The sequence below is a fragment of the Pleurodeles waltl genome, chromosome 11 (assembly GCF_031143425.1).
Source record: "Pleurodeles waltl isolate 20211129_DDA chromosome 11, aPleWal1.hap1.20221129, whole genome shotgun sequence".
Taxonomy (NCBI): Eukaryota; Metazoa; Chordata; class Amphibia; order Caudata; family Salamandridae; genus Pleurodeles; species Pleurodeles waltl.
Genome location: NC_090450.1, coordinates 627,433,146 through 627,459,172, shown reverse-complemented (window position 1 = coordinate 627,459,172; position 26,027 = coordinate 627,433,146).

Here is a 26,027-nt window from a genome sequence, read left to right as displayed (position 1 = left end):
TCCCAATCCCTTCCGGAGTCGTCTACTATTTGCCTCAATAGTGTCTTTATGGTACGGTTATAGCGTTCCACTAAACCGTCCGTTTGGGGGTGGTATACAGATGTTTTTATTTGAGTAATCCTCAATAATCAACATATCTGCTTCATAAGGTTTGACATGAAAGGGGTGCCTTGGTCAGTAAGGATCTCTTGGGGGAAACCTGTCCGGGAGAAAACTGTTATCATGGCTTGGGCCACCGTTTTTGTAGTCATACTTGATAAGGGAAGCGCTTTGGGATATCTCGTAGCGTAGTTTACTATGACCAGAATATATGTGTGTCCTCTGGACGATGGGAGTAGTGGGCCGATTAAATCCATACCCACCCGGCTAAAGGGAATGTCAATAATGGGTAGAGGCTGCAAGGGTGCTTTCCTCGGTATCCTCGGTTCTGTAAGTTGACATCTGGGACATTGTAAGCAGTACCTCCTAATGTGGGCATAGACCCCCAGCCAATAAAACCTCTGTAGGAGGTATTCCTCTGTCTTTTCTCTACCGTAGTGACCCCCTCCTGGTTGATTATGTGCTAAAAAAAAGTACTTGGTTCCTATATGGTTCAGGAACCACTAATTGTTGTTTGGTTTCTCCTGTGGTAAATGTGGTAATTCTATAGAGAAGGTTTTTCTGTATTAGAAAATAAGGACCCACCTCATTCGTGGCTTCAGTTTTAGCCGTACTCCAGGCATGAGCGAGGGTAGGGTCTTCTCTCTGGCTGGTTCGAAAGGTAACCGGTGCGTTACTAATCTCTGCTACTACCCTGTTGCCTCTTGTCTCCTCTCTGGCTTCCTGAAATTTAATTTTCTCTTGTCTTTTCTCGCTTCAGGTAAGTTTTCTGCGGCTCGGAGGGCACTCAATAAAGCTATTAGAAAACGGTGCTTCGGTCCGCCACTCTAGGGTCTCTTTCTGGGTTTGGGTTTGGTCTAGGAGATGATGGAACCAGATATAGTCAGTCCCTATAATACAGTCTTCAATCAACTGGTCCATAACCCCTACAGTGAGGAAGTCGTGATATTCGCCCCATTCCACATTGACTATTGCCAAGGGATATTGTTCTTTATCGCCATGTATACAACAAATAGTGACCCATTGGTTTGCGGTCAAGTCTATGGGGTCCACTAAGGCGGTCATTCTGACCCTGGCGGTCAAAGACCGCCAGGGCGGAGGACCGCGGGAGCACCGCCGACAGGCCGGCGGTGCTCCAATGGGGATTCCGACCGCGGCGGTAAAGCCGCGGTCGGACCGGCACCACTGGCGGGCTCCCGCCAGTGTACCGCCGCCCCATTGAATCCTCCACGGCGGCGCAGCTTGCTGCACCGCCGCGGGGATTCCGACCCCCCCTACCGCCATCCAGATCCCGGCGGTCCGACCGCCGGGATCTGGATGGCGGTAGGGGGGGTCGCGGGGCCCCTGGGGGCCCCTGCAGTGCCCATGCCACTGGCATGGGCATTGCAGGGGCCCCCGTAAGAGGGCCCCTACATGTATTTCACTGTCTGCTGCGCAGACAGTGAAATACGCGACGGGTGCAACTGCACCCGTCGCACAGCTTCCACTCCGCCGGCTCGATTCCGAGCCGGCTTCATCGTGGAAGCCTCTTTCCCGCTGGGCTGGCGGGCGGTCTGAAGGCGACCGCCCGCCAGCCCAGCGGGAAAGTCAGAATTACCGCCACGGTCTTTCGACCGCGGAACGGTAACCTGACGGCGGGACTTTGGCGGGCGGCCTCCGCCGCCCGCCAAGGTCAGAATGACCGCCTAAGTCTTTTCGGATTACGGACTGACTACAACCCGAATCAATGAGGGCAGAGAGAAAGTGTCAGTTTATCTTGATGACTTGTTTGAACTTAGAATTCCCCTTTCCGGTACATAATACCCTACGTCGGGTAACCCCTATTTCCATGGGTTCGACTCCATCTGATTTTCTGGGACATACCCTTGCTATATGACCCCATTCCCCACAACTAAAACATTGGGGTAGGTGCATTGGATGACTCTCCCCCTGTTTATGGGATCCAGAGTCTTCCGGTGGGTACCTCGGGTTTGGTTCTGGTGGGGGTGGTATGGGTTTTATGGCTGGTCTGGGCTGTAGGAGTTTAACATCCGTAGACCGGTGGTAAGCACAGGCCAGGTCTATAGCGAGCTCAGTATCTACCTTTGGATGTTGCCTTATCCAATTTCTAGTGCTATTTGGTAAGGAATCCAAATACTGTTCCAGGATAATTGTTTTTATCACATCTTCCCTGGTTGTTCCTATAGGCCCCAACCATTTCAATGCTAAATCTTTAACCCGGAAGTAAAAAGTGCGAGGATCCTCATTCTGTCCCCATTTCACTTTCCGGAACTTCAATCTATAGTACTCTACATCATGACCAACTCTTTCCAGGATACTCCTTTTTATGTCCTTGTAGGGTGTGGTACCTCCCGGATTAGCAGCTTGGTAGGCCGTCTGTAGAATTCCCGTGAGTAATGGCGCGATGTATTGTCCCCATCGTTCATCCGGCCATTGGGTGGAGGAAGCCACACGTTCAAAGTTCGTGAAGAAGGAGTCCGGGTCTTCCCCTTCCTGGAATTTTTGTAAGACAGAGCTCGGGACATTGGGGTGTACTTTGCTGGCTGCAATGGTGTCCATTAATTTCTGCAGCGCAGTCTCATGTACAAGCTGGTTGTTTGCCAAGATAGTAGCTTGGCTTTTTAGGGTCGATTGTAGGGCCTCTCTGTCTTCCTTGGCCTCCCGTTGGTGTGCCTCCAATACTAGTTGTAAGTGACGCTGGCCCTCCGCTAGCTGTTTAATCATGTCCTCTAGGGTTAGTTTTTCACTCATTTTGTATACCGCCTAATAGCCTTCGGGATTTAAAATCCCACTTCTGACACCACTGTTATAGGCTTTGGCAGTAAGAAAGGGCTGAGTCTGGGTATTTATGTATGAAAAACCAATATTTTATTTTCCTTTCTAATTTAGAGACAGTCCAGTATCCTTTATATGTTCCTTGTAGATCTTGGGGTTTGCTTTCTGTTCTCTGTTAATTGTTGTCCTTTTCTTTTTTTGTTTTCCCCTCCTCTAGGTCGGCTATTGTCTGGTTCTGGATGCTCCCGAGCGTTTACCGGAAAACAAAACAGAGAACGTGAAGGTGAGTTGGTGGGGTGGTTCTGGGGTTGTCTTAGAGGTATAGGTGGGAAGGTATCTTTCAGAGGGGGGTGAGGGAACCCACTGTGAGGGTGATGGGAGCTGATTGTTGTGCCACGTTCTGTCAGTGTGTCTGTTATTTTTCTCAGTGACCCACAAACAGAGAGAGATTAGTATCCCTTCCCCAGTGGTTTGGTGCCGTACCCCTTTTTCCCTCTCCCGCCTCCCCTGTTCCCTTCCCCTGTGCTCTATTATGTTGTGGCTTCCCGCGTCCCCAGGAGACACCGTACCTTGGAAAGCCACGACCCTCCTGGGTCGTGGCGGGTTCCTCGGGTGTTCAGTTCCTGTATTTCCCTGGAATCTGCGCTGGTCTTCTTTGCTCCTCGGGAGAGTCGACAATCGTCCTGCTCCTCCGTCTCCTCGTCTCTGGGTCTGTCTTCTCCCCTCCGCTCCGTGGCATCTTGCGCGTCCTCCGCGTAGTCCCTCTGCTCTGTTGCTGCCGGCATTCGGAAGTCTGTCACCGTTGCGTCCGACAGCGTTCTCATATTACCATGGGAACGCGGAAGTGACGTGAGGGAGCTGGCCGAAGGGTGCCGGTCCACGGAGGTAGGAGACGCAGTCACAGAGACCCGTCTACAGTGTCATTTCACACATATTTACTAACTATTCCTCCAATTGGAAAACTCCAGCATCAAAAATGTCAAACTGCACCGTGTGCTTTAAAACCACAACATACCATCCCACTTCCCATAAACACTTCAAAAAGATCATCCATACCAGCTCCTGTTAGAAATGGGGTCTTTAGTTGGCAGTCAGGTTACCCCCTGTCCAAGCAAGGACCCTCTCTCTAGTCAGGGTAAGTCACACACAATCCAAATTATCCTGTGCCCACCCACTGGTAGCTTGACGCTGAGCAGTGAGGCTTAACTTAAAAGGCAATGTGTAAAGTATTTGTGCAATAAGTCATGCAATAACACAGTATAAACACCACACAGGTTTAGAAAAATATATAATATTTATCTGATTAAATGCAGGTCAAAATAATCAAGATTTGATAAGTACACGTTGAAATATCACATTAGAAAATGATAAAAAGAGTCTTAAGTTCTTAAAAGCAATAACTGTCCCTTGCAAGCACAAAGTACTTTGCATCTATATTATCCGCAAAGGACTGCAGAGGAGGAGATGCGTGGAAAAAGGCAAGATGTGTGTCTGTTTCTCTGGGCTCGCACAGACAATGCGTCAATATTTTTCATGCAGCACAGGCCTTGCGTTGATTTTCGGTGCTCAGCCTTGGATCAACTCTTCGGGTTGAGGGGGTATCTGGATGCCCCAGGAACGATGCGGAGAAATCCTGGGCATGCGGGGCGAAGTCACAGGAGCTGCGTCGATCCAGTGGGTGATGCGGGGAAATTTCTGTCGTACGGCAGGCGCTGCGTCAACTCCTCTTTGCAGGAAGTCGGGCTGCGTTGTTCCGGCTTAGCAGTTTGTCGATCCAGTGGGCTGTGCGTCAAAGTTCTTGTCACATTGCTGGCACTGCATTGATCTCCACGTGGGGTGCCAGGGTGTGTTGTTCTAGTTCGACATGCAGTGATTTTCTCACCGCGGAGCAGGCTGTGCGTCACTGCCGGCAGGCTGTGCACCAGTTTTTCATCACACAACGAGTTCTTTGCAGAGATGAGGGCCCATATTTATACTTTTTGACACTAAACTGCGCTAACGCAGTTTAGTGTCAAAAAATTTAGCGCCGTCTAACGCCATTCTGAAGCGTCATGCGGGCGCCGTATTTATGGAATGGCGTTAGCCGGCGCTAGCAGACCGGCGCTGCCTGGTGTGCGTGGAAAAAACCACGTAGACCAGGCAGCGATGGCGTAGGGGGAAAATGGCGTTAGGGCGTCTTAAAATGGGGCAAGTCAGGTTGAGGCAAAAAAATCACCTCAACCCGATTTGCGCCATTATTTTCGACGCCCAGACGCCATTTAAATGACTCCTGTCTTAGTAAAGACAGGAGTCATGCCCCCTTGCCCAATGGCCATGCCCAGGGGACTTATGTTCCCTGGGCATGGTCATTGGGCATAGTGGCATGTAGGGGGGCACAAATAAGGCCCCCCTATGCCACCCAAAAAAAATTAAAAAATATAAAAAATTATACTTACCTGAACTTACCTGAATGTCCCTGGGGTGGGTCCCTCCATCCTTGGGTGTCCTCCTGGGGTGGGCAGGGGTGGCAGGGGGGGTCCCTGGGGGCAGGGGAGGGCACCTGTGGGCTCATTTTGAGCCCACAGGCCCCTTAACGCCTACCCTGACCCAGGCGTTAAATAGTGGCGCAAATGCGGGGTTTTTTGACCCGCCACCTCCCGGGCGTGATTTTTGCCCGGGAGTATAAATACGACGCATTTGCGTCGCCGTCATTTTTTTAGACGGGAACGCCTTCCTTGCATCTCATTAACGCAAGGAAGGCGTTCACGCAAAAAAATGACGCTATTTGCCCATACTTTGGCGCTAGACGCGTCTAACGTCAAAGTATAAATATGGCGTTAGTTTTGCGCCGAATTTGAGTCGAAAAAAACGACGCTAATTCGGCGCAAACGGAGTATAAATACGGGCCGAAGTCTTTTTGGCCCTGAGACTTCAGAAAACAGGAGGCAAGCTCAATCCAAGCCCTTGGAGAGCACTTATCAACAGAGCCAGAGGGCAACAAGGCAGCAAGGCAAGAGCAAGGCAGCAGTCCTTCTCAGAAAAGCAGTCCAGGTGAGTCCTTTGGGCAGCCAAGCAGTTCCTCTTGGCAGGTTGCAGGTTTTGGGGCCGAGTCTGTCCCAAAGAGTATCTTGAAATGTCCATAAGTGTCTCAGTTGGTAGCGTCAGAGACCTGGTTTAAATACCCAAATGTGCCTTTGAAGTGGGGGAGACTTCAAAGAGTGGCTTAGGAGTGCAAATGGCCCCCTTTCAGTTCCATCCTGTCTGCCAGGGTCCCAATAGGGGGTTTGGCAGTCCATTGTGTGAGGGTAGGCCACTTTCCTTTGACATGTAAGTGTCAGGCCCTCCACCCTCCCAGCACAGGATGACCTATTCAGTATGCAGATGTGTGCAGGTGTGACTGAGCATCCAGTGTTTGGGGTTGTTTGAGTGAAATGTACAAGGGAGCTGTCAACTAACTCAGCCAGATATGGATTGTAAGGCACAGAAGGATTTAAGTGCAGAGAAATGCTCACTTTCTAAAAGTGTCATTTCCACAATAGTAATATTAAATCCAACTTCACCAGTCAGCAAGATTTTGTATTACCATTCTGGCCATAATAAATATGACCCTGTTACTCCTTCCAGATCAGAATCTACCACTCAAACAGTATATGAGTGTAGCGCTAATGTTATCTTATGAAAGGAGCAGCCCTCACAGCAGTGAAAAACAAATTTAGGAGTTTTACACTACCAGGACATGTAAACTACGCAGGTATATGTCCTGCCTTTTATCTACATAACACCCTGCCCTGTGCGTTACCGAGGGCCTCCCTCAGTGGTGACTTATTTGTAGATAAAAGGGGAGTTTAAGGCTTGGAAAGTACTTTTAAATGCCAAGTCGAATTGGTAGTGAAACTGCACACACAGGCCTTGCAGTGGCAGTCCTGAGACATGGTTAAGGTGCTACATATGTGGGTGGCACAGTCAGTGCTGCAGGCCCACTAGTGGCATTTAATCTACAGGACCTGGGCACATGTAGTGCAAATTACTAGGGACTTATAATTAAATTAAATAAGCCAATTGGGTATGAGCCAATGCCCCCATTTTTTAAGGGAGAGAGCATATGCACTTTAGCACTGGCTAGCAGTGGTAAAGTGTGCAGAGTCCTAAAACCAGCAAAACAGTGTAAAAAAGTGGAGAGGCAGGCAAAAAGTTGAGCGTGACCACCCTAAGGCTCTGAGGTTTAACAGCTCTCATCTTTTAACTTGTTGTAATTACTTGGGATCCAATCTAAAGGTCGGATTGTAGATCTCAGACTCTGTGCCTGCCAACTAGATGTTCTTAGCTGCTTTGCAGAACAGGACATCCTCGTGGCAACTGCCATTTTGATAACTCTGGGTGCCCTTCTCCCACGGTCTGACAGTCTTCTAAATCAAAGGTAAAATGACCAGGCAACAATGTAGGGCAATGGCAGGGTGAAGTCCTCAACAAAAGATTACTCTCCACCCAAGTATAAATTAGGGAATCAACGGTTTTTGTTTACCTGCTGACTAGGTAGGTAAAATATTTGATTGAGATGGGTGTTACTGCCTTCTTTAATAATCTCGTTCATGTATCTGGCAGTGAAGAATTCATTCTGCTCTGACCTTCAAAGTGACTATGAGATTTCAAAAAGATAAGTTGAATGTGAGATCACATCTTTTGATCTCTTGTCTAATGATGGATGTGCTTACATGGCCTGCTTAAGTGTAAACAAAGAAACAGTAATACCTTGTTTTGCCACACATGAGTCAGAAAGTCAAACATACATTAGATTTTGCTGTGCCTTAATGTGGCATTCAACATTCTACCTCACAAATTTTCTGCAAGCAATCTAGTTTTTTTTCTTTGGTGCCTTTTTAATTCCCTCCAAAAATGTCTTCTTTCTAAATTAGTAGTCTTAAAAAACTTGATGGCTGCTTAGAAAACTATTGGAGGAGCATAATCTAGGCTCCATCCTATGTATGTCATGTATATACATTTATGCATTCACATACTGCATTATATTCAACATGTGGTTTATTCTCATTAATATGTGTGATAAATTTAAATGAATTAATGCATTAAATTAATAGTGTATACCCATTGTAATGCTTAGGAGTTTACACATGCATATATTAGGCTCATCAATAGACTGATGTAATCATGTTCATTATGTATTCATGATTAATGATTTCATTCTTTCATTTCTTTACATTATTCTAACATGCATCCATTTTGATTCTCAAATCAATTGAGTTTGACATCAGGAATTAGCTGAAATACTTACTTTTACATAGCCAGTATGCTGTTTTCTCTTCTCTGCAGATGCTGTTATCATGATTCTTGTTAGCTAGTAAAAGGGCTATTGCATGTATTAGTCAGCTGATAGTGAGGCATAGTAGAAGGAAAGCTTCTAAAAGGCTTATTGTATATATTAGATGGCTGATGCGCCCAGGAGTAGAAAGTTGACAACAATTGAGAGGAAGCGATGATGAGAGAAGGCATTTTGTTCACAGTGTACCACGACGAAGCAACATTTAAGGTTACCAGCTGTGTACCTAATTATTTGGAGATGGGAACTTGTGGAGAATGAAGACTCCCCTTGAATGAGGTTACCTGATTGGTTGTCAGTGGTGGGCATGAGATATGGATGTTACAGAAACTCTTGACTAATTTTTTTAATTGGTGTTTCCTAGTTAGTTAGGTAGACTTCATCCTGACCTTGAGAGGGAACAGATTTCTCTGCTCGGCTTCTGTGAGTGTAAAACTTTATGCTGAGCATTCTTCCCAATTCTTGGAGCGTCTACTGAAGTTTGACCTTAGCCTGACACCTTCTATGCTCCCCTATAGAACTTTCTGTAGAATGTATTTAGGACATGTTTATATTAGAAAGGGAAAGTGTTTTCATGGAACACCTGACCACATCAATCTGTTCCCTTTGCAACATAGCTGTAACTATTGTGTATAATATTTTATTACGTCTTATCTCTTAAGCCTCTAGGCCTTTTCCTCCCAGTGCTAAGCCTGTTTTCGCTATTTGGGGAAGCTCGCACTTGGGCCTCCACAAATCTTTGTCTACATAAGCTATTCATCCCAAATTTGTGCCCTTTTTTCCGACATGCTGGGAATTCTAAAGGAACCCAGGATTTGTGGATTTCTCTGAAGGTGACTGAGAAAGTAGCCAAACATAGCTTCACTTTGGGTTTTTGGGGAAAAATAGGGAGTAAAAGCTTTGGAGAAATGGCATTAATTAACAGTTTTCTGTGCTGAAATCACCATCTTCCCAGCTTTCAGGAACATGCAGAGCTGAATAAAAAAATATGTTTTCTACCACAGTTTTATAATTTTTTCTATTTTTGGTGCTCTCAATCCACTTCCAGTTTGTGATGTAAACTGGTGTGAAACCCATGGGTGATCCACAAAAGCTGAGTAGACAAAATTCTGAATTCAGCAAAGAATCATATGTGTAGATCCCTCAAGGTTTTATCAAAGAAACTAACTGTTGAAATAAATAAATACTGAAAATGAGTAAGAAAAAACAGACATTTGTGACATTTTTATTTTTTTAGCTGTAACTTTTTGCCACAATGGTCGATTTACAAAAGCATTACACCATTACATGTGTGTGAGACCTGATAGCCTTCCCCCAACTTTCTGCCTGCTTCCCTATATTTTTTTGATCTTGGTTTTGTTGGTTTTAGGACTCTGCGCACTTTACCGCTGCTGACAAGTACTAAAGTGATTGTGCTCTCTCCCCTAAACATGGTCAAAATGGGTATTACCCAATTGGCATATTTAATTTACCTATAAGTCCCTAGGAAAGTGCACTATAGGTTCCCGGGGGAACATTAACCGCCACTAGTGGGCCTGAATCACTGATTGTGACACCCACATAAGTAGCCCCTTAACTATGTCTCGGGCCTGCCATTGCAAGGGTGGTGTGTACAGTTGTACTGTCACCTCGACTTAGCATTTAAAACCCTTTCCCAAGCCCTAAACTCCACTTTTAGGATAAATATGTCACACTTAGATAGGCCCTACATGACCCCCCAGGGCAGTGTGAGGTGTATTTAAAAGGTAGGAGATGTACTTTTGGGTTGTGGATGTCCTGGTAGTGAAAAACTCCCCAAAGTCATTTTTCACTAATGTACCAGCTTTGGGAATTCCTTCATAAACCTTTAAGCTGTAATTCCTGATCAGAGAGGAGTAGCTACATCATGTTTCATATCTTTGGAATGGTAATGATAAATCCTAGAAATGTCACTTTTAGAAAGTGGACATTTCTCTGCTCATACGGTCCTGTGATCCCAACAGCCTATCGCCAATGGACGTCTGGATAAGTGACAGCCCCACTTTTTGAAATCCCGCCAGACAGCCACAAACACACGAAAGTAAGGTGTGATTGACCACCCATCCACAAACATCTGCATTTTGATGGCCTTACTGGTAGGGAGAAGAGGGCCCCACTACACTTCAAAGTGTAGTGGGACTCCACACAAAGGACTGATAACCCCCCAGAGAAGGTCTGGCAGACAGGACTGGGTTGAAAACCACTCTTTGAAGTCTCTCCCAATTCAACTTCAGTTCTGGGAATTGGGCCTGTAACTGTCTCCCCTGTCTTTTTTGGCTCGCTTCCCATGTTTTGACTGTGTACTGGACTCTGTTTTTACAGTATTTTACTGTTTTTGGTACTCTGGACACTTTACCACTGCTGATGAGTGCTAAAGTGCAAGTGCACTTGTGTAAAATCTATGTGTAACTGGCTTTCCATAATTGCCATATTTGATTTACTAGTAAGTCCCTAGTAACGTGCACTAGAGGTGCCCAGGTCCTGTAAATCAAATCCTACTAGTGGGCCTGGAGCACTTGTTGTACTACCCACATGAGTAGCCCTGTACACATGTCTCAGACCTGCCACTGCAGTGCCTGTGTGTGCAGTCTTGCACTGCCAATTCAACCTGGCAAGTGTACCCACGTGCCAGGCCCAAGCCTTCCATTTTTATATATGTAAGGAACCCCTAAGGTAGGCCCTAGTTAGCCCCTTGGGCAGGGGTCATTGTATGTTAAATGTGGGACATGTTCTGGTGTGTTGTACATGTCCTAACAGTGAAATTCTGCTAAAGTTGTTTTTCACTGTTGCAAGGACTATCTCTCTCATAGGTTAACATGGGGACTACCTTTAAATAACTTTAAAGTGCAGATTCCCTTTGGGAGCAGATAGAAATTTGGAGTTTGGTGTCTCTGAACTCACAATTTGAAAATACATCTTTTAGTAAAGTTGGTCTTTAGATTGTTAGTTTGAAAATGCCACTTTTTAGGAAGTGGGCATTTTCTTGGTTTAACCATTCTGTGACTCTACCTGTTTGTGGATTCCCTGTCTGGGTCATTTTGACAGTTGGGCTGTTGGTGAATCCCCTCTAGACAGTGAGACAAAGGGTGCTAGGGTGTAGCCTGCATATCCTGATGAACCATCTATGCTAAAGTGGCAGGAGGAGTGGTCACCTACATCTGATTGGGCTGTGCCTGCCCTCTCACAATGGGGTCTCCAACCCCATGGTGTGTGTCTGGGGCCTGGCCAAGGCAGGATCTTGTGAACACCAGAGGCTTTCCTTTGAAGCTTGCCTACTTCAAAGGCAGAAATAGGTATAAGTAGTGGACCCAAAACCCCATACTTTAGATTTCTTCAAGATTACTTTTGGATTCAAGAGCAACCTCTGCCAAAGAGAAGAGCTGAGGAGCTGAGGAGAAGTTCTGCACCTGCCTGTGACTGTGCTTTGTTGGGCTCTCCTGCAGGTGCTGCTTCTGCCTGTGAAAGGGGACGAAGGCTTGACTTTGTTGAGTATTCCTGCTTGAGAAGAATCTCCAAGGGCTTGAACTGAGCTTGCCTCCCCACGCAGGAAGCCTGAGCCCCGCGGGCATGCACCAAATTACTTTGTGATTCTTTGGGACCACGCCGCATGGTCCACCGTTTCATTGAAAACACCACGCTTGCTATAATCCAATGAACCAGGATCCCTCATGATCTAATGATCTGAATGTTAGAATTCTGAGTGCAAGTACCGCTTTTAACTTAATCCATCGAACAGTGATACCTTGTGATTTATTAATTGGAATGCTATAATTTTGTTCTCCTACTAAATGAGAAATACTTTCCATTTTTTTCCAACGTGGTGTGGAGTCTTTTTATGGTGTGTTTGCTGTGTTGCTGTATGAGCTACTGAACTGACATTTTACACATTTGCCTTATAAGTTACCAGAGGGTGGGAACAGGATCATTTAGATTGTGTTATGACCTACCCTTACTTGGATTGTGGTCCCTACTTGGACAGGGTGCATGCCTCTGCCCGCTAGAGATCACAGTAGCTAACAATGTGCTAAGCCCATTTTGGTTGTGGTGATATGAAGGGTTTGTAGGTTTACCAAGAACCCAAAGTATTCAGAGCCAACAACTCAGCTATGCTGTACAATGTTTGTTCTTTGTGCACTGAGAATAAAACAATACTTATAGTGAAATATGTAGACTGAACAATTGGTCTCAAGGAAACCTATGTATTTCTGGAATGGGCACAAGACATGGAGTTTAGGAGCTGTGGTTATCTGTGCATCTCTAAATTTGCCGGCACCTGTAGTAGCATTTGATATGGAGAGTATTTTTCAGAATGTCTTCTTTCTTACACACTAGCTTACCGTTGTAAGGCACAAATGCAGTGAAATCACACAGTAAGAACAAATGTCTTACTATCCTCTACCCCCCTTGGCTTCTGACAAAAATGGTACCTCACTTGTGAGGGTAGACCTCGTGCCTGCAACAGGAAACGGCACAAAATACAACATGGATAAATCAAGTTTTTCCACTGAAAAATTGCCTGTTTTTTGCAAAGTGCTAGCTGGGAATTTTAGCCCCTAACTCAGCCGGCATCTACAGAAACCTAGCAAACCTATACATTTTTTTAAACTAGACTTCTGAGGGAATCCAGGATGGGGTGACTTGTGTGGCTCTCACCAGGTTGTTTTACCCAGAATCCCTCTCAAATCTCAAACTTTGACTACAAAACACATTTTTTGTCCCATTTCTGTGATGGAAAAGTTCTGGAATCTGTAGGGAGCCACAAACCTTCTTCCACCCTGTATTCCTCTAAGTCTTCTGATACAAATGGTACCTCACATGTGTGAGTAGACCTAGTGTCCGCAACAGTAAACTGGCCATAATGCACCATTGATAGATCAAATTTTGCCGCTCAAAACTGACCCGTTTTTCACACATTGGCTAGTTGTGGATTTTGGGCACTAGCTCAGTCATTATCTAGGGAAAGTAGCAAACCTGTACCTGTTTGGAAACTAGGCATCTAGGGGAATCCAGGATGGGGTGATGTGGCGCTCACCAGGTTGTTTAACCCAGAATCCCTTGCAAACCTCAAACTTTGACTAGGAAAACTAATTTTCCTCATATGTCTGTGATGAACGTTGTGGAATCTGTGGGGACCACGAACATCCTTTCACCCAGCACCCCTCTAAGTTTTCTGCTAAAAAGGTACCTCGCTTGTGAGGGTAGACCTCGTGCACAAAATGCAACATGGATAGATCAAGTTTTTCCAATGAACAATGATCTGTTTTTTTGCAAAGTGCTAGCCGGGGGATTTTGGCCCTAACTCATCCGGCATCAGGGGAAACCTAGCAAACATGTACATTTTGGAAATCTAGACTGCTGTGGGAATCCAGGATGGGGTGGCTTGTGTGACCCTCGCCAGGTTGTTTTACCCAAATCCCTTGCAAACCTCAAACGTTGATTAAAAAAACACATTTTCCTCACATTTCAGTGATGAAAGGTTCTGGAATCTGTGGGGTATCACATACCTCCTTGAACCCAACATTCCGCTAAATCCTCTAATAAAAATGGTACCACGCTTGTGTGGGTAGGCCTACTACCCGCAACAATAAACCGCCCATAATGCAACATTTATCAATCAAATATTTCCACTCAAAACTGACCCCTTTTTTTGGAAATGGGTAGCTGTAAATTTTGAGCCCAGGCACAGCCCGCACCTCGGGAAACCAGAAAACCTGTACATTTCTTTTAACTAGATACCTAAGGAAATCCAGGATAGGGTGATGTGTGGCTCTCAGGTTGTTTTACAAAGAATCTCTTGCAAACCTCAAGCATTGACTAGAAAAGCAAATTTTTCTTACATTTCTGTGATGGAAATTTCTGGAATCTATGGGGACCACAAACATACTTCCACTCAGCATTCCCCTATTGCTTCTGCTAAAAATGGTGCCTCACTTGTGAGGGTAGGCCTAGTGCCTGCAACAGGAAACAGCAAAATATGCAACATGGAGTATAGGAGCTTTGGTTATCTGTGCATCTCTAAATTTGTCGGTACCTGAAGTAGCATTTGATATAGAGAGTATTTTTCAGAATGTCTTCTTTCTTACACACTGGCTAACCTTTGTAAGGCACAAATGCAGTGAAATCACATAGTAAGAACAAATGTCTTACTATCCTCTACTCCTCTATGGCTTCTGACAAAAATGGTACCTCACTTGTGAGGGGAGACCTCGTGCCTGCAACAGGAAACGGCACAAAATGCAACAGGGATAAATCAAGTTTTTCCACTGAAAAATTGCCTGTTTTTTGCAAAGTGGTAGCTGTGAATTTTGGCCCCTAACTCAGCCGGCATCTACAAAAACATAGCAAACCTATACATTTTTGAAAACTAGACTTCTGAGGGAATCCAGGATGGGGTGACTTGTGTGACTCTCACCAGGTTGTTTTACCCAGAATCCCTCGCAAACCTCAAACTTTGACTAAAAAACACATATTTTGTCACATTTCTGTGATGGAAAGTTCTGGAATCTGTAGGGAGCCACAAACCTCCTTCCACCCTGTATTCCTCTAAGTCTTCTGATACAAATGGTACCTCACATGTGTGAGTAGACCTAGTGTCCGCAACAGTAAACTGCCCATAATGCACCATTGATAGATAAAAGTTTGCCGCTCAAAACTGACCAGTTTTTCACAAATTGGCTAGCTGTGGATTTTAGGCGCTAGCTCAGTCATTATTTAGGGAAAGTAGCAATCCTGTACATGTTTGAAAACTAGGCACCTAGGGGAATCCAGGATGGGGTGACGTGGCACTCACCAGGTTGTTTAACCCAGAATCCCTTGCAAACCTCAAGCTTTGACTAGGAAAACTAATTTTCCTCATATGTCTGTGATGAACGTTCTGGAATCTGTGGGGCCACGAACATCCTTTCACCCAGCACCCCTCTAAGTTTTCTGCTAAAAAGGTACCTCGCTTGTGTGGGTAGGCATAGTGCCCACAACAGGAAATGGCCCAAAACATGACATGGATGTATAACAGATTTTTCCACTGAAAAATGACCTGTTTTTTGCAAAGTGGGTAGCTGTTGGTTTTGGGCTGTAGCTCAGCTGATATCCAGGGAAACCCAAGAAACCTGAACATTTCTGAAAATTAGAAATGCAGAGAAATTGAGGATGGATTAACTTGTGTGGATCCTATGACAGTTTCCTATTCACTATGCCCTGTAAACCTCTACCTTTACCTGAAATCATGAATTATACTTACATTTCTGTGAGGGAAACATCAGAAATCCACAGGGATCCACACAATTCTTACCACTCAGTGTTGCCCAACCTGTGTCAATAAAAATGCTGCCTACTAGTGTGACTGGGCCTAGTGCCTGTGACAGGAGTAGATCAAATCAAGGACAATGGGAGCTCTTGCATGGGGACTCCTATTGACCTCAATTGGATCCTTTCCTGTTGCTGGTACTAGGGTCAATCACACAAGTGGTGCAGCATATTTATACTCACAAATGGGGCAATGCTGGGTGTTAGGAATTTTGTGGATCCTTGTGGATTCCAGTAGGTTCCATTACAGTAATGTAGGGAAAATGCCTAATTTCAGACAAAGTTTAAGGTGTACAAAGCATTATGGGTAAGAAAGTCTCATGATATTCACACAAGGCACACAATCTTGGAATACGCTGTTTGTCTACATTTAAAATATGTCTGAAGTTGGTACGGTTTCCATGGGCTGTAGACGAGCATGTCCCCAAATCCAGCAGCTACTCCTATTGCTGATCTCACCACATAGCATTTTAGGGCATTTGTGTCAAGATTTTTAGCAGGATACTTGGTGAAATGCTATGTGTTAGCAAATTTGTGGGTTCCCACAGATTCCAGAAGTTATAATCACAGAAATGTGAGGAAAATGTGTGTTTTTAGTTAACATTTGAGGTTTGTAGGGCATTGTGGGTATGAAAATGGTGCAAGATGCATGGGAAGCACACCACCCTGGACCCCCCAGACGACTAGTTTTCAGAGTTGTCTGGGTCTGGTAGGTTTATTCTAGGTGGCAGCCTATCCAAGCCCAAAACTGCAGCCACTCAACATTGCAAGTGGGATGATTCTGGGAGTTAGCCAAACACTCCTGGCCCATTTGTAAAACCAGCACCCAAAAGAAGCAAATATCTTCTTGCTTGACATTGATATGGGGTGCTTTAGAGTGCAGGGGAGCAGAAAGACTGTTGAGGAATTTAAGTTGTTTTATTAAATATACATATTGTTGCCATACAGTGGGCCTTGTGTCCCCCTGGGCGGCAGAACTGGGGTAATTACCCCATGTGCCCCTGGAGGGGACAGAAATACTGTTTCCCCATTTTTATGGGGGGCATGGCCATGCACATGCTGGGCAGCCCCAACACCTGCAATTCTAAACAAGCACAAATGCCTGGAGTCTAAGCAGATGGGGTAATTGCCCCCATGTGCCCCCAGGGAGGGGGCAGTAAGACCGTTTCCCCATGTTTATGTGGTGGGGATATGGCCATGCCCTTTCTGGGCAGCCTCCACAGCCTCCTCTCTTAAATAAAATAAGTAATCCCTGGTGTCTAGTGGGCTTTCTGCCCGCGGGGTGAAAGATGGAGATAATTGTCCCAATCTGCCCATCTGTGAGGTAAAAATAATGTTTCCTTATTTTTATGGGGATGGGTGCTTGTCCATGTCAGGCAGCCCCCAGCAGCCCCTATCCTTACAATGAAATAGAAATCCATGCAGTCTAGTGGGCTTTCTGCCTCCCGGGGGGCGATTGATGTAATTGGCCCCATCTGTCCTCCGAGGGGGGCAGGGCAGAAAGACTGTTTTCACATTTTTTGGGGGTGGAACATGGCCATGCCCCTGCTGGGCAGCCCGAACCCCTACAATAAAAAGAAAAGTAATTCCTAATCTCTAGTAGGCTTTATGCTCCTCGTGGGGGGAGAAAGACTGTATTAAAAAAAAAAAGAAAAGGGAGAGCACAAGCCCTTGCCCAAGGGGCCACCCCCATCTGCCCGGTGTCCAAAGGATGGAACCCTGCTTGGGGATCTCACAAAAGTCAAAAATGAAAAGCAGATTTTGTCTGTCATGATTTACTGTGGACTTTCATTTTTGTGTCACAGTTTTATAACATCATACTTTGGCATTATTGCATGCGCTCTCTCAACCAATATTTTCACAAAGCCTCAGAAACATGATAAAAGTTTTGTTAAATCAGGAGAAGTGTTATATCACCTTTGAGATTGAGCTGGGAACCCATAAATGCACTGAAAACACAATTGATTTTGAGTTGCTAGGTTTATTGCATCTACATCCAAGTATTAGGTCATTTGGGGTGGCATCATATGTCTCACTCATGTATGCATGCTTCCCTGGACCATCTCATGTAAAGATGGTCATATGGAATGACTCCTGACTGCCAGCACCGAAAGGTAATAACCAGACAGGACCTGCATCAAAGATATGCTGCTCCAGCATCAAATGTCCTAGCACACATTGCTATTCATCTGAACACCATGTGTCCACAAAGCTTATCTATGTTTGTACTCTCTGCATATGCATGAAAAACCACTGTGCAACATGTGCGTGACAATCAACATAGTGTTCTTGGGGATAGTGATTATGTTTGTACACCTTACCTGAGCCACAAAACACTGCTACCAACTCTAGTTGGTGCATGTGATGCTACTCTATAAAAATCTATCATAAATTAAAGCAGGTTTCACTAGAGTGTACAAATTTCAACGTCACAATAGAATGTGATCCAGAGAATAAACATTCTGGTGCCTTTAAATAGTTGTGGTTGCAGGCAATGATATTCTATCATTACATGGTGGCAAGAGTGAGACCATGCTCTGCATATTGCACAGCATGCCCATCAGATGGTGCGTACAAATAAAACATTTAGGAAACTATAGTCTAAAAAAGTCATGGTAATTCCAGACGCTTTGTTGCGCAGTTAAAAGATGGCTATGAAAGAGAAACAAAATGTCATAAAGAACTACTTTAAATGTTTTAAAGATACATTCACTCCCACCATCCAACCTTCACCCTGATGCCTACAACACTCATAACATTAACCTACCCCATGGCAATTCCAGTACAAATTACACTTTCTACAATCATACTAATATCAACATCTCAGTGCTACTGGCCAAACGCATATGTTCCAGACCACCACATATGACCGCCTTCTTGGTTTGGAGATACCCAAATTTTCATGAGGCGAACATCAGGTCAGCAAACAAATAGTTTGCCATAGCTTCTATACTGCTAAGTCCCATACATAGATGACAAAAATGGCCTAAGATTTGAAGCACAGTCCATTGCCATCTGCAGATTATTTGCTCCTATTATCATGGGGGTGCTGTGAGGGTTGCATAGTAACAGTCCTTTGTAGTTTGACCTTTTACCTGGGTGGTAATAGTAAGAAAGGAAATATGCCAGGGTCAGCATTGCACATGTGGTGTGCTACATACATTTAGGAAGGACACCACAATATCAAGAACTGCCACCAGTATAAGAGGAGTAGGCCAAAATGTTAAGAATTATGACTAATATACAAGGGCCAACATTTTACCCACAGAGGGTAAGCAGCTCCCACTGCCCTCTCCATTTAACAGGATTTACCACTGATATGCCATGCATAAGTCCAGTAAGTCCAATAGAATTACTACCAATACACCAGTGGGATAATTTTGCCATGGCCATCCAGCAATGGATAATCCCAAATGGTAGGAATCACTAACAAATACGCCAAGGCCTGGAGTCAGTCAATATACTCTCCCTCACACACAACTATATATATATATATATATATATATATATATATATATACACAAATAAATATATAAATACATATATATATTATGACATATATATATATTTCTATACACACACACACACATATATTTTCCTATGTTAATTCCCATAGACTCTTTAGACACTCCTGCAGCCTAAACCGTTGGATGGAATTACACCAAATTTGGCAACAAAGGTGGCTTTTGGTCTGCAGATTACCCTTTTTTTATTTGATGCAAAACTGTTCAGGAGTTTTCGAGATATTAAAGGGAAATTAAATTGTCATATCTAGGGCTGTGGAATCAGGGAGATCTTCGGCCCGTATTTATACTTTTTTTAGCGCCGCATTTGCGCCGCTTTTTGACGGAAAACGGCGCAAACCTACAAAATACAATGGTATTTTGCAAGTTTGCGCCGTTTTTGCGTCAAAAAACGACGCAAATGCGGCGCTAAAAAAGTATAAATACGGGCCGAAGTGTTGGCAGCCATTTTGAGTCCCAACAGAAAGTATAAAAAAGGGGGCAAGGTATGTTTACCCTAACCCACTAGCCATGGTCCAGGGGTCCCAAAATGGCTGCCAACACTTCTTGTTTCCTGTTTGGACTCCTCCCCGCACCAGGCTAAAACCCCTTTTTTTTTGTTGATAACAGAGACATCTGCAGCTGGATCTGCAGATTTCTTCATGATTTAAAGAAAAGTAGGCAGTCTCAGCAATACTGAATGCTTCGGTCCCCAGGAGAGCCAGGTCCAGGGGGCATTGCGGGCTCATAAAAGGAGGAGGGTGTACAGGGCCCAACTCCTAGAAATGTTAGTAGCCCCTGGGACCACCACCTCCCCTGGGCTATGATTGAAGAATAGGCAGGGCCACACGCCCGCTCCCCCGGGATCACCACCTCCCAATGAATGTAGAAAATGGGGGATTTCACAAGGGGCCCTCAGCACCCAGAGGGCCACCACCTCCCTGGGGCAATAAATATCTGAAGTATGCAGGGGGCATGGGCCCCCGGGACCCCAGGACCCCAGGGACCACCACCTCCCTGGGGCATTTTCTGGTTGACAAGCAGCCATATAGTGACACCTGTACAAGAATAGACAGGAGCCAGTACCACTACCACAATGTCCAACACAGGGGACCTGTGTCCCCAGGACAACCCCAACAGAACCAATGCCAGCCAGGGAGTCCCATGTAAGAGGCCCCCAGTGGCACACAACAGACAAGTATGTATGCTTATGGAGGACGGGCTCCCTCCACTGGTAGGGTCCCTGTGGGGTGGGTGGTGGTGATGCAAGGGGTTGGGGTGTGCCTCTATGTGCCCAGAATTGTGACACCATGGTGGATTCCATGGTGTTTGCACTGTGTTTCCCTGTAGAACTGTGCCCACCATCACTTTAACGCCTGGTCTGGCCAGGCGTTAAAATTTGACGCTAATTGTCCTTAGCATCAATTTTTGGGTCCGCCTCCTTAGTGTGCATTGTTTTTGCATCAGGAGATAAATATGGCGCTGGGGGGCTAGCTTCATGTTTTGGAAGGATACGCCCACCTTGCATATCATTGTCGCAAAACAATGCAGGGTGGTTTGGCGATCTCAAAAAATGACGCTAATTCAGATATTTTGATGCTAGACGGGTCTAGCGTCAAAATATAAATATGGAGTTAAGTTAGCGCCACATTAGCGTCATAAAAATTACGCTAAGGTAGCGCAAACTTTTCATAAACATGGGCCCAAGTGTTTGATTATATTCCCTTTCCAGCTTTCAGGAAGAACACCCACTGCTGCAAACCTTTTGAAGGTTGGAGTAAAAATCGTACCCACCAATCACTACTTTACTTGATTATTATTATTGTCAGATCATGCTGCTCTAGAGAGTCTGAGAGTGAAAATGACCTTGTTAATTGCTTGCTACGTGACTGTTCAAAAACTCATTCTCACATTCGTGATCCACAAATATAGGTTCACTCAGTGCTTAACTTGTGCTTGTTGTTTCCAGTGCTGAGCACCAGCACTTATTTTTGAGGGCCGGCGCATATTCTTCTGCCTCAAGCATTTGCTGTGGGCAAAAGACACATATGGGAAAGACGGTGGAAGAGAAAAACAAAAAAGCGTCATAAAGGGAGAATGTAGAAAGCAGCAAGAATGAGCTGAATGGGCATGGAGTGGCTTTAAATGAATTAAAGAGGCACGAGATTGCTTCAGTATTACGCTGCCTTGGTATTCAGTGTTCGCACATTCAGTTTCAGCAGCAACAAGTTTCAGAGGAGAGCTTTGGGCACCCAAAGATGTTCTGAAACCATGCAATTTACCTTATTGAATTCATCCCCCGATCCGTTTGAACTACTCTAAATCTTTCTAGACTATTTTGCCTGAATCCCAGATATTATTGTTTGCCCTTTGTCCATAAAGTGTTCTTTTTTTTAACTAATCGGGAATTCACTCATATTAATAGAGGATTCTGAGCATTCACCAAGGAGAAGGTAATGCCCAAAATCGCATTTTCGTTTCTTCTTCTATATTACTATCGCTAATCCTCACCCACTATTGCCACTTTGGTTTGCCTTTTTATGTTTGTCAGTGGTTATCGCATTATCCTGAAGGTTTCCTCTTTCACTTCATTTCCAAACGATCATAACGATTGAATTCTCGATCTCTACCTCTAGGCATTCCTCTACATTTTGGATAATGTTGTTACACCGAACATTAAAGTCGATTAAATCTTAGATGATGTTATACAAGTTACTCGGTTCTTCACCGAGGCGGGTAAGTTATCTTTTCGAAAGTTCAACATTTAAGGTGGAAGGTTTTTTTGAGTTCATTATCCCTAGTCTAATCCAGTTATTCCCAAACCTGGTACGTAGATTAACCTCCCTGGAAAATATGACAAACCTGAATTCCGCAGCTACAAAATTAAAAGAAAAGGTGCTGCTTGATGTCTCCCCTATCGTTGTTTTCGTGTCTCCTTTCTCTTTTTCATGGGTTTAGATTAATTTCGACACTGCCTGCCCTTTTATCCTACTCTAAGATCCTTTTTGAACCCCGCCTTCTTCCTTTGTCACTGTTGCTCTCACTTTCTCTTCCTCTTTTTTCCACCTTCTGTATCATTTCTTTCTCTCTGAGCCAAAGTCTGATGAGGAAAAAGAAGCCCGGGTCTTCAAAAATGAGTGCCAGTGGACGCTCACCTGCAACTACTGGCTCAAATTAAGCACTGTCTCTGGGCTATTACATACAGAGACAACCACAGGCAAGTCAGGCTTGCTACTGCCTTAAAGGCCTATTCCGAACTGCCAGTGACGTTTGCCTATTCTTTGTAACCACTCAGGGTTTTCCCTTTGGCCTCGAGTCCTTCTATCATTAAGTTTGTGTGGTCGAAATCGCTTCATACATATAGACAGAATGAGAAGACATTCTTTTACTGTACTAATGCTGTAGCCATGAAACCATAGAACTACAGATTCCATTACAATATAGTGTGCCACATATATATTTAGATGATATCTTCAAGCCCTTGGTACCAATAATTGTGTTGAGAAAGCACCGTTATTTAGGGGGTTTACCCTTTTTGTGACACGTAGGACGAGACTATCGATACATACCTTAATACACTACCTCCTGCGGACAAACCAAGGAGGAGGTGAATGCTTAAAATCCCCTCCAACAATCTCCTAAACTGCACAGAGAATCTGACCAGACGTGGAGGATATTTTAGCATTGCTGGGTCAACAGTCACCTCTTGCCCTCTAAATAGATTGTTGGTTCCAGCCCCCTGCTTTATAAAGACAAAATCACATTCCAATGTATCATTAAAAGCATTTGCCTTCTGAGAGGGGAGCAGCAGCAAGTACACATGGTGGTGGTCAGACGCAAGTGAGGTTCTAGTATTGTTTTCTTAGGGCATCTGGTGCCAACCATTCCTCACCTTTGCTCCAGAGACCCACTTCTTACTGCTCCATCAACTTGTCTGATGCGAATCAACATATCTCGCTCACAAATGACACACTGGCCAATAGAGTTCCTTTTTGAGGTCTAAACCCGAAAGAAAATGGTGAGCATTGAGGAAATAGGAACCAGACATACGCTTCTCTGTGTGGTGTTATTTATTTTGTATCGTGTTTTAGACTGCGTTATTGACCGTGTTCTTTGAATCTGTTATGATGAATCAGAATAAATATTAGTTTTTATAAACTAAGCCTGGAGTTGCATCTAAGGGCAAAGTGATAACATTATGAACCGCAAAACGATTGCATCAAAAGCATGAGATAAGATCTCTTCCCCTTCTGAAGGATATGCTAAGCAATGCTGAGGCTTCTTTTGAAACAAAACCAACATCCAGTTCTTTCAAATATTTTCCGGCTAACCTTGTAGTCTCGTCACCCTGGTGTCATACTAGAACAAATAGTGTAGTGCAATGTTTCTTAAATAGCTCTTAGAATTGCGCATGTTGCCCTGTACTGGTAAATTACTCAGGCAAAGACCAACTGAGCTAAAAAAAAACAATAGTGTCTTACCTGAAATATGGCTGGCCTAGAGTAAATCAACACAATCTAGTGGTGCATTGGTCATATTTATTAAACCCTAGTCTCTTAGGTAGAACTGTGATGCATTCGTACTTCACACTGTGGGTATATGTCAACTATCATGTCTCAGTCTTCCACACTGTCATAACTTGTCTACCCTCCTAACTCATTCCACCTCCGATCTCTTATCACTAAATAGCAACTGTAATAACCGAGAGAGCCTGAACCCCTGCAGACAACCTCAGGGACTATCCTGAAATGGTCTATGAGCCGCCGGAGTGTCACTTTTAATGACACTCTTGTGGTGCAAGCTACAATATCACATCTATGAGGCCACAAAATGCCACTTTGCATGGCTTTCAATGGCCTCGTTGATATGGAGTAAGGCAAGACAAAGCAAATCGCAGCACTGCCTTACTCTGCTCTCAGGAAGCGTTCCATGAGTTTTGCGGTGGGTGTTCCCCTGAAACACCCGTGGATTTTGCTGCTACCCCAGATTTACAAAAAGATGTAAACCTAGGGAAGCGCCAAAACCTGATGCCTCCTGAGGTGAGGCCAAACAAGGAGAAATATTTTTATTTCTCCTCATTTTTTCCTCTTTCTATGTGTGCTGCATTGTGACTTATTTTGACATTGTGCTAAAAAAGTGTTAGAAATGGGGTTTTTGTTTGTCAGAGTATGCACCCTGTAAAAGCAGGAACCACCATTCTAGTCAGGGTAAATCAGATACAAACTTTAAAATAACCTGTGCTCACCTCTGGTAGCTTGGCACAAGGCAGGCAGGCCTAACTTAAGAGGAAATGTGTAAAGTATTTGTGAAACACACACACACACAGTAACACAATGGAAACACCACAAAAAGACTCCACATATGTTTAGAAGAATAGAGAATATTAGTTTCTGAGTAAAACAAGACCAAAATGACAAAAACCCAATCAGTAGAAGTTGAGATATGAATTTTTAATGAATAAACTAAAAATAGTGCTTAGAATTCACAAACGGTCAAAAGGTTACTTGAGGTCGCGAAGGACCGGTTCAAATCTAAAGTTCAGGCCAACTGCAATGGAGAGTAGAACAGCTACAGAACCCATGCAGCGTCACCTGAAAAAGTGCCTTTGATGAAGCAAAGCCTCAATGTCGAGGTCACGATGTGCCAATATTTTCCCAGAAGTCGAGTCAATGCGTCATCATCGGGCTCTGTTGGAATACAGGCAATGTGTTGTTGTTGAGCAGCACAGAGGGTCATTGTGGGGCTGCACAGGCTGTGAATCTGCTGTCGTCAAACAGCCTCTGAGTTATCGTTGAAGGGAGATGCATCTGTTATGACCAGCACAGTGGTGACAATGCGCTGGCTTTTGCAGAAAGCAGCTGCAGAACCCACTTCTGAGGCCAAGGACTGGAGGGGGCACCTTAGGCAAGGGTACGACTCACAGATAGAAGAGTCCAGCAGCACCAAGAGAGCTGCAAGCAGTCTACCATGTCCCTGAGACTTCAGAAAACAGGAGGAATACTAGCAAGCCGTTGGAGTCACTCTGGTTTCAAGTGAGATGGGTCCAGTCCTTGTCCTCAGCAGGGCAGAGATCAGCAGGCAGCAGGACAGCCAGCAAAATAGAGAAGCGGTTCCTCAAAACATGCAGTCCAGGCAAAGTGGCAATCCTTACAGCACTGCAGCCTTTACTCCAGAAGAGTTCTTACCAGGTTCAGTAGTGTACTGATTTGGTAGGGTCAGAGACCCAGGACTTAAACCCAAATGTGCTTTTAAAACTGAGATTACTTCAAAGCAGCTCTTTGAAATGCACAGGTCCCTCTTTCATCTCAGCCCTGGCCCCAGATTGTTATAGAGGGTAATCAGCCCTTTGTGTGGGGGCAGTCATTTCCCCATTAATATGTAAATGCCGGCTCCCTTCCACCCTTCCTGCCCAGGAAACCCCATCAAGATGCAGATGAATGCAGATCAGTGCTCAGGCACACCTAACCTTCCTGTATTTGTGGCTGTCTGTAGGGAATGCACGAAGTGTTGCTGTCACCCACCCCGGACGTATATTGGAGACAGGCTGCAAGGCACACAGAGCAGTAAGAACAGAGAAATTCCCCCTTACTACAATTGGCATTTCTAAAATTGTAATGTTAAATCTGACTTTACCAGTAAAGATGATTTGTAATTACTATTCCAAAGATATTAACCATGACAAGGCTTCTCCTTTCTGATCATGAATTACAGCTTAAAAGTATATTAAGGAATTACTAATGCTGGTGAGGAATAGGTCTCACAGTAGTGAAAAACAACTTTGGGAGTTGTTCACTAACAGGACATGCAAAACGTAAAAGTACATGACTACTTTAGGGGAGCTTATATGTAATAAGAGGGGAGTTTAAGGCTTGACAAGAGTATTTAAATGCCAAGCCTAAGTGGCAGTGAACCTGTACCCACAGGCTCTGTAATGGCAGACTTGAGACATGTTTGAAAAACTACTTGTGTGGCTGGCACAATCAGTCCTGCAGGCCCATTAGTAGAATTTAATGTATGGG